The following is a 10,478-nucleotide window of genomic DNA, read 5'->3' on the forward strand; positions in this document are numbered from 1 at the left end:
CTGTGAATTTTATTAACATTAAATCGTCGTCCTCCCATTTTCACCTCAAAATTATGGGGAAGCTGTGCCTCCCCCGACGAGCCGCCACTGCTTGTAATCTTATCTTTGTTAGTGTTTTGTTTCCATGATAATGAACCATAATTTTCAAAATGACAGTGTATGCTATCTCATTCCCAACACGTTCTTTTGTTTTAAAGGGGTCATATGATGCGATTTCAATTTTTCCTTTCTCGTTGGAGTGTTACAAGCTCTTGGTGCATAAAGTTGTAAAGACTAAAGTCTCAAATCCAAAGAGATATTCTTTATAAAAGTTAAGAGTCAACCACGCCTACCGACTTACATGAGTTTATATTATCTCTGTCATACAATTTTGTAATACCTTTTAGTATTTCGAAATCGTGTATTTGCCTTTTTATTTTTGCTTCCCTTTTGAATAGTATGATCTTGAAAAAATAATGCTTTTTGTTTCATCTGGTGGATTTTAGCCATATAAAGTACTATTTCTGTTGTAAAACCTTTAATAAACCTGTCAGTGTGCTTTTGAGGCATGGACAGGCTACAAAATTGTCAAATACTGACTTTTGGCTCCTTCTCTAAACTTCTAATCGGGCTTGTGCGAGGAGCCTTTTTGTCCCACGGTGACAAGCATTCATTGCTTTCATTGCATTTCTACTGGGCAACAACTAGTTGGCGGGGGAGAGAACATACCACGTACACACCTTTAACCAAAACAGCCTTTCTGGTCCAAACATGCATTTTAATTATAGATGCTCCTGGGCAGCACACCCACACACAGAGATTTGTTTAATATTCACTAATCTCTCCTGCCTTTGCCTCCCACGTTGTATACACTAATGGCCACTGAAGCCTGCCCTGCAGTCCCTGAGCCAGAGCCCTACACTAAACACTGACACCCATCCTCTCCCTGCTTTGTTTCCAACAGCTCACCGAGGAGTTTCTTTTGTGCCATGCTCCGAACAATCGCGCTTGATCCGGCCTCCCTGTCTTTCTCTCCTCCTGAATCTGGTGAAATTTATCAGTGTCCCTTGTGAGGGAGGACCAGATGGCTGCCCTGCTCTTGTTTTCAAGGCATCGGATACAGCTTTGTTTGTTAGTGCAGCCATTGAAACCTCAGCCACGAGAGAGAGTCCCAGTCTCCATCTTGTTGTCTGCAGCTCCACAGCTGGAACCATGATTGACTAATTAATTTTTATGATGCCGAATATACATGCAGTTCTTTAGAATTTATGTTTGTTTTTTGTTTTTTCCAAATCTGTATTGGAGAATTTACAACTATACTGTGAATTGGAAGGCTTGCTTTCTTTTGGAAGACTAAACTATTATTTTGTTCTCATTGTTTTAGTATTATTTATACTGTTGGTTTTTGAAATTACTGTGAAATTTTGGTATTATTGCTTTGGTATAATTTATACTATTGTTTTTTTTTAATGTACTGTGAAATTACAAGGAATTTAATTTCTTTTTTGGGAGACTAAATTATTATTTTGTTTTTGTTGTTTTAGTATTATTAGTAGTATTATTTATATTACTTATACTGTGAATTTTTGGTATTATTGCTTTGGTATTATTTATACTGTTGTTTTATTTTATTTACTGTGAAATTACAAGGAATTTCATTTCTTTTTCTGGAAGACGAAACTATTTTGTTATGTTTTGGTCATTTTTATAATGTTGGTCTTTGAATTCTCTGTGAAATTACAAGAAATGTAATTTATTTTTTGTGACACTTAACTATTATTTTATTTTGTTTTGGTATTATTTATACTGTTGGATTTAGAATTTTCTGTGAAATTTTGGTATTAATTTGGTATTATTATTTTGGTATTATTCATACTAAATTTGTTTTTTAATTTACTGTGAAATTACAGCTAATTTAATTCATTTTTGCCATATTTGTTCCATTTTTATATGATTTATTTAGTTATCAGTGTTTATTAATAAAAAAAAAGTTGGATTAAAGGAATGAATATCTCAAGTTGACGTGCACATTGATGGATGGATGGATGGATGGATGAAGTAAACCCTTTAAAAGGAAAAATGTGTTGGGTATTTAGTAGTGGTGTAGGGGGGAAATCAATTAATCAATCAGTTTTAAAGTATTGCAATATTTTATCTCATGCTACTGTATCAATATTGTAACGGAATACATCTGCATGGCTGTTAGTAGATAATTAATTTAAATAACCTAATTTCCTCATCTAGTGATTTTTTTGTGTGAGGCAGAACTGAATAAACAGATGTTTGAAGGAAAGGAGAAAAGACGAAAGGACAAGAGCAGGTAAGAGGAGAGACCTTCTGTTCAAGGCTTTTACACACTTCGAGGTTTGATAAGATTACAGCCAAACAGACACAAACCCTCCACCCTGAACACTGTGATTGTGTAGGAGAGTAAGAAATGAGTGCCAGCAGGGAAAAAGAACAAAATGGCTGTATTTAAAACCAGCCTTTTTGCCCAGTCAATGACTTAACAGACAGTGTGTTTGCGTAAAAGTTCAGACAGGCTTCCGTACTACATCTAGTGATCTACAACAAATTACATTTAAGATGTAAAAAAATACGTTACACATATATTTATTACACACACATCACAAAACCAACCAGATGAAGGCAACTTGAAGCCTTTCTATCTCTGTTTACTGCCAGCGAAGACAGCATTTTTCAAACAGGGCCAACATTATTGCTATGGCAACCAAATTCGTTTTACATCTGGTCACGTGATTAATCAAATAATGATATAATCATGATATTTAGCATTTATTTCGGTGGTTCCCCTCGCCCACCCCATATACCAAGGATTAATGCTGCGTTCATATCTTGAATTACTGTAATTACGAGATTCTACTCAGAGCTGTTCATGTCTTCAGACTCAGAAATGATTTGTTACCATGGCAACAGTCATAACGCCAAAATGGATCCATGTGCGGCTTTGTTGTTGATGGCAGCAAAATATTTATTCATTACATTCATTTGTTGTTCACCTCTAAATGTTTGTGTAACATGTTTTAGAATAAAAAAAATCACACCAGGTAATAGTGGCTATAAAAAAAAAAATAGAATCAAACAGAAATATGTGTCAAGGTACCAAGCTATCCTAGACTGTTGCCATTTTACTAGATGTCACAACTCATGTAATTATGAGTTTGGTGAAAACTTAAATGTTTTTTTTTTTTACATATAATTACGGTAATTTTGAAATGACGTGAACACACCATAATGCTGCCTTCACATGCTAGCAAGATTATGGCAAATTCAAGTTAACAACTGAAGTTGCACATGAGCACCACCTCAGGACGTAATTATGTACAGAAAATAATTTTGATATCCAATTTACACAGTTGAGATAACGCATAACCTTTTAACATAGTGAAGAAGAGGATAGTTTAGTATAATTTTTTTTCTAAATGAATACTTCTCTTGGTATATGTTGCACTAGTGTTGGGCAATATGCTCCATAGTCATATCATCTAATCGTTAGCCTGTGAGATCGCCGATACATGATATTATCAAGCTAATTTATTTAATTATTTACTTAGTTTCATTGCCAGACAGTGTAAGGGTAATAAGCAGCCTAATGTTAGTGTAATTTATTAACTACACATTATATCTTTTTAGTCAAGTAGCATGGATGTTCTAAAATATTTTTAATATTACTGAATTTGTATTTAACATGACAACAATTTAATAGAAACATTGTAAGTTACTCATTTTAATGCTTATAGTTATTCAAACAACAACGAGCAAAAAATATTTACATTATCAAAAAACATCATCGCTGACTTAAGTCTAGCGTGAGTTTATGCACTTTATGATACACTGTATGACGACTGAATCTCTTATACTTACATCGCATGTAGTTTATGATGAGAGAATTTGCGAGAGAGCAGAATTCAGTCAGCGAGCGCACTGAACAACAAAACTCTGGTGTTTCAGCGATGGCTCATCTGACCAACTCTGGCTATTGCATTCATAAACTCAACGGAATACACTAAAAATGCATCAGCCACAGGCGATATCTCTGACTATCTTGGATACACGATACTATCGTCTATTGGCACAACCCTATTTGCACTTTCATTCATAACATTTAAATATGTAACGACTGTTGCATATTGTGCATTTTTTACATTAAGGGAACTTATTATTATTATTACAAACTATAATTCTAACAAATACATGAAAACAAGCAAAATGGCACATTAAAGTGGAATAAAATGTTAAAATATTTCAGTAAAATATGAAAAACCGCAAACAATACAAACGTGTAAACAATAATAGACATTTATGACCTTATAAAAAATTCCAAAAGATAAATCTTAACCTATCACAATAATGTTTAGTAGAATCTAATGTAATTTTACAATATACAAATCTCTCCATTTATGTGTCATAAACAGTCCCGTAGTTTACGGGAGGGCTAATACCCGCTTAAATTATACACCGCCGCAGTTTAGGGTGAAACGCCGATTGAGATGGAACGAACAGGCATGTTATTGCGATATTCCTCCTTCAGTTTCAACAAAGCTGCAGAGACAACCGCCCAGGCCTCCCCCATTTTCGCCTGGAAGGTCACCTCTCCAGTGTTTGAGTGTCTGAAGCCGTTGGCTGCTCCTGAACCGTTTGGCTCTTTCTCCACTAGCAAACAGTACCACAATGTACCTCAATCGGTCTTAAATCTATTTTTAAAGGGTTTTATTCCGCTTCACGCCGATGCGAACGGGACCGGACTCTTGTTTGGGAATTTATCTGACGATCTGCCGCCTCAAAGCAGCTTTATAACGCGTTGTTTGAGCACTATTTGACTAAATAATCGAGGAGGAGGAAATTCCACACAAGCAGTGAAAGGCAGCCCTCGCGCTCATCCGGGTATTAAAGTGAGTGTTTTCTTCATTTTACTCGTTATATCGATAATATAGCAGCATATGTGCGTTAATGTACCTCTGTGTTTTTTTAATAACAATGTATAGCGATTTATAATTTGGCAAGGGCATTTCTTTTGGAGGAGCTGGATGGGTGGGGGATGGGCAGCAATGTGTGTGTGTGTGCGCCCGCGTAAATGCAGCACCAGTTCAGATTGTTTGGTAGTTTAGGTGTGTGCAAAACATAATTTCATTAGACATTAGTGTCTAATGCTGACACTGTTTTAAGTTAAGTATGCATTAAATTGACTTCCTTGCACCTGATGTTATATTAATTATTGGTATTTTAATATAATTTAATATTAGGCAGTTTATTTTAACATTTATTCTAATATGCATCATAAAATCTACTTAAGTTGAAGTTTTCACATAAATACTCTTCTTTTATTCTGTATAAATGATTCATCTCTTGAAAACACTGGTGTTAATTTGTGAGTTACACTCATTTGTTCTTTATATAAGTGAATATAACATTATTTGAACATTGTGTGAATTATAATCAGTGTTTATAATAAGACTGTAAATGAAGATGAGCTCGAGCACATGACAGTGTTGTGGGCAATGCACTAAACTCTATGAGAGTGGGGGAGGGGAGCTCAACTCACATTCAGTGTTTGGACAAACAAGTGTGTGTGTGTGGAATGACAGGATCATGAATTTATAATTATTTACAGGTAAAGTGATATTTCTTAGTATGCACACTGATTATATACACTGTCATTTTCAGATCATGCAATGCATATGATTACATTTGACACCAACACAAACTACTACTACTTGTGGCTTATTTGATATTTTACAGTCACTCAGAGAGTGCTGTTGTATTTTTAGTGTAAAATGTTGGACTATATAAGATGAATGTGTGTGAAATATTTGGATCATAGTGTTTAGTCTACTGCGGGGGTGGGGAGCTCTGTACTGTGTGTGTATGTGTGTGCGTAATTTGAAGGCCATGTGTGTTGGGAAACTCCCATTGTAATGGCTCACATGTAACCTATTTAGATCACAATCCTTAAAGGGTTAGTTCACCCAAAAATGAAAATTAGGCTGTGTTTTACTCACCCCCGATGCATCCTAGGTCTATATGACTTTCTTCTTTCAGACGAACCAGTCGGAGTTATATTAAAAATGGTCTTTGATCTTTCAAGCTGTTTAATGCCACTCAGCGGGTGTTGCATTGCTTCAGTCCAAAAGAACTTGAATCTAGCTTGCGCTTACTGTTGTAAACAGAAGCAGTTCTGGGGGAATGAAGTATGAGGTCGGCTTTGCGCATGCGCCACTCAGAAGTGACGCACGCGGAAATGCAGCGGAGAGATCAAAACAAAACAACGGTCACTAATTAGAAGTACAAAACGAGGATTTGTAAAGAAGAATGTTGGAGAATTTCGATATAAGCCAAGAGGAGACTGGTTTTCCTTTGCTAAAGAAAGGAAACTTTGCTTCCTTTAATCCTGTAAACAAACGTTGGTTTTCCCGAGACTCACCGGCGCATGCGCAACGCTGACCCCATACGTCATGCTCCCGGAACTGCTTCTGTGTACAACTGTTGGCGCAAGCTACATTAAAGTGATTATTACGTTTTGAATATGGATATTTTTCTTACAAAAACGCATCGATTTGCTACAGAAGGCCTTTGTTCACCCCCCGGAGCCGTGTGAGACACTTTTTTTATGGATGGGCAATTTTTATTTAAGTTCTTTTGGACTGAAGCAATGCAACACCCGCTGAGTGGCATTAAACAGCTTGAAATATCAAAGACAATTTTTAATATAACTCCGACTGGATTCGTCTGAAAGAAGAAAGTCATATAGACCTAGGATGCATCGGGGGTGAGTAAAACACAGCCTAATTTTCATTTTTGGGTGAACTAACCCTTTAAAGTAATTTACTATTGGGGTTAGGTTAACCTAGCTAATTTTTACATAGCCCCCCTCCAAAATTAGGCCTATAATAATACGCCGTAAAAATACAAACAAAGCAATTTTAATTATAAATACAGTCTGTCTTAGATTCTACAAGTAGATGATTTGAGTCTTTCAGCCTTTGTTTGAAATCTGCGTCTCTCTCTCTAAGTGGAAGAGTGGCACGGTTATGTAACTAGTGCCTGAGAGTGGATTGAAGCAAGATGTGGGGGATGGGACAGACAGATCTGATCTATTGCGCTTTTCCCCTCTTTTTCCTCCCCCCTTTCCTTCATCGAACAGAATCGCAGTGGGCCAGTCGACGTGTTGAAATGTGACGTTTGAGTCTGTGCTCTGTTGCGATGCGGTGTCGTTGACCCTGTTTTTGTTGAGCCTCAAGGTTGAGATGAGATGGGCAGATGGTGGTGTGAGCTTGAAAATGCCTGCCTTGGTCTATGCTTTCTTGAACAAGGCCTGTGTTATTTTCTGCAAGGTCATTGAGGAACACTGTTGCTGTAACTTTGCGCAATTCAACGTTTAATGCGTCCACTTAAAGCAGCAATAATTGTTTTTTTTAAGAAAGTAAACCTTTTTACGTACACAGCGGAGGGCAACTGGTAAACAAACTCATTTTGGCATTGTTTATCTCTTTGCTTTTGTTCTGCGGCATGCCAGAAGTGTTGCCCGTTTGGTTAACGAAATCGAGCTCAAGTCAAGTTAAAATGACTCTCTGGTCTGTTTCTTGAATGACTGGTGAATTAGGCTATATGGTTGGTGGCCTGCTATCAGACCCGTCAATCACTTGCTGTGTTTGAAGTAACTCTGTACTGTAACTGTACACTACTGTATCAGTTTATCCACCTAATTTTTTAACATAGAAGTACGATATTTTCTGTCAATATGCAAGACTTCTGATTCATTAGCTGCTTTATGTAAATACCTGGAAGAATAACCAAGTGCAGTGAACTGTAAAACTATTTGCGCTACAAACCAGCACCTTTATGGTTACGATAAATTAAAATAATATTATACCAAATGCCAGTTTGCATTATCTAGTAACATAATCAACTGATTTTGTACAGCTAAAATAACTGGAAGCGAGTGATACCGGAAGCCTTGCACATTCAGGTTAAAAATGGCATGTTTTTACATTAAAATTAAGGTCGATACTGTAGAATCCAAACAATTTTTGGAATAGTAAACAAATTAGTAGGTCATACGTGTATTACATGCGTACAGGAAATTTGACCTTCTATTTACAGTAGAGTTGTCTTTTGGTAGTGGATAGTTTTTTGTAGTTGGGGGAATTTTAGTGGAAAAAAAAAAGAGGAAGAGGCATCCCGCTTTAGATGAGCAGGACGGTCCCTGGTGTGATTGACTTCACCTTGGTCAGCTTCCCTCTGTGAATGATTCCCAGAAACTGCTAGCTGACTAAATCTAGATATCAGTTACAGCAAGTTCAGATGTGCTGTTATACATAGTTTTGCAGTGTTGTGAAAGCATGAAAAATAGCACAGCACCGTGTGGGGGACAAAATTCAGGTTGAGGAGAGATATGACCTGAAGTATAAATTTAATAAATGACAAATATGGCTGTGTATTAAATATATAGTGAAAGTCTTTGACAGGCCAAATTGCATATGAAAATAATATTTATAGAACGATTTTCAAGGTACTCAAAGATGCTGTACAAGAGATAGAATTAGCAAAAGGAAAGTTTTGGGGGGGACTATCAGTGTGTATGACCAATAAAATATAGGCCTAGGGTTAAAGTATGGGAAACCTGTTTGGACACAGTCAGTGTTTACGCAACTGGTGGCACTGAAATTGAGCAACTTACCATAAAGAAATCATAAATATCAGTCAACTATTTAGGAACTCTAAAATGATGACTCATTTATTAACCAGCACAAATATGAGGCAGTAAAGCAGACGCAGACTTTGAGGCATTGTTTTACTGAACTAGAATGTGAATCTTGTCTCATTATGTTGTCTGACCTCTCATTATGCTGTTTACCTTTTGTCTATGTTGACTCGTGTTCTGTGAAACACAGATATGACCGTAAGTGGAAGTAAAACTTCAGAAAGCTACTTCCCATTTTCTTTGCCAACGAGTAACACCGGGTACTGGTTTTCTCTTAACATCTCTCTGTTTTTTAGATTGTTTCATCATAAATTGGCAGTAGAATGATCTGCCTCCTTATTACTCCTCATTTGCGCAGCGTGGTACCTTTTTAGGATGTTTATTAAGCATGACCCAATAAAGCGTTTCAGGGCATTATGCAAATATTTTACAGTGCGTTTACTATTCTTCAGACAGGTCCATGGGGCAGTCATATATCACATCATGTTGGTTTTATTTTCCAGATTAAAGGTTATGTACATGAGCGAGAGCTTAAACTTGCAGACTGGTTGTTCATGTGCTCAGCTGTGGTGGTGTTTGGGGGATGGGCGGATTTCTGACCTGTGCTTTAGCTGTTCATTTGTCTCTTCCTGCTCTCTGACAGACTAAAAAAACTCCTGTAGCGCCCCTCCCCCCACCCACGCGGTTGCATGCTTTTGTCGTGTGACCTGAAGGTCAAGTTCAACATGTAAATCTGCAGCGTTACCAAGTGCTCTAAAGGGCACATGTTGTTTGAGAATTAAGGAAATGTTCAAAGGCAGAGAGTTTTATCAGGAACTTACAATTTACCTTATGTGACATTGGTGGCAATTTGTGAATATTCAACAGTTTTCAGCAACATGATGTAACTTGTTGTTTTAGAAGAGCTATTGGATTTAGGCTAGGCAGTATACAGAAAATTTGCGATTTTGCTGGCAATGTAAAATTAAATATATATTTTTTTGTTCGTTCATTAAGTGTCCTTACCCTCCTTGCCTCCAATTTGTGTTTTATGAGCTGATGTTAGTGTTGGTAAGTTCAGTTTGTTTCCATGAGTCAGTTCAGTGTGTCTATTTTAGTAAATCAATTTCTAAATTATTTCTAAACCAAATTAAATTTGCATTTGCAATTTATAATTGAAATCAACCAATTTGGCAGTTTAACTGCATTTCTTTTACTAAAAATAATTGTCAATGGAACTGTTAAGAAAGTTTTAGTGAGATTATAAGTACGTAGCCTACAGTCATGGCCAAAAGTTTTGGCAGTGACATAAATTTTGTGTTTTGCAAAGTTTGCTGCTTCAGTATTTGTAGATTATTTTTCCACATTTTTCTACTGAAAAACAATGAATAAGCGTATCAGAAGTTTTAAAGGCTTTTTTTTGGCAAAAAAAATATGATGAGTCAATATTTACAGTGTTGACCCTTGTTCTTCATAACCTCTGCAATTCGCTCTGCAAGTGTTTAATTTTATTTAAAAAAATTTTTTACACATCTACAAGTTCGCTTAGGTGCGCGCGGCAAATATGACGTCGTCGCGGTGTTGGCGGAAGTTCGCTTTGAGTGTGCGCGCGACGTCGTGCACAACATTTTTTGTAACTTTCCGCGCAGCTCCGTTTCCGAAGATGCACGAGTTCAAAGCGACTCTAGCCGAACATGCACGTCTGTGCCAGCATTTGTGTGAAACAGAAGCAGTTTGATGTTAAGTGCAGTCACACACACACAGATACACAGATCACGTTGCAGCCGAACTCAGACAT

The 10,478-nt window shown here is 36.8% G+C and overlaps 1 protein-coding gene across 5 annotated transcripts in view; it reads left to right on the plus strand.

The window, feature by feature from the left end:
* The first annotated feature begins 4,538 nt into the window (after nucleotides 1-4,538).
* tbl1xr1a (TBL1X/Y related 1a) overlaps nucleotides 4,539-10,478 on the plus strand; it is a 65,175-nt gene continuing 59,235 nt past the window's right edge. For all 5 annotated transcript variants that reach the window (XM_016570017.1, XM_016570019.1, XM_016570018.1 and 2 more), the window contains exon 1: nucleotides 4,539-4,892. The gene's annotated coding sequence lies outside the window, so the exon portion shown is untranslated. The remainder of the gene's footprint in view (nucleotides 4,893-10,478) is intronic.

This window comes from Sinocyclocheilus rhinocerous, unplaced genomic scaffold (genome assembly GCF_001515625.1).
Source record: "Sinocyclocheilus rhinocerous isolate Xijiao unplaced genomic scaffold, SAMN03320098_v1.1 scaffold711, whole genome shotgun sequence".
In the NCBI taxonomy this organism is placed as follows: Eukaryota; Metazoa; Chordata; class Actinopteri; order Cypriniformes; family Cyprinidae; genus Sinocyclocheilus; species Sinocyclocheilus rhinocerous.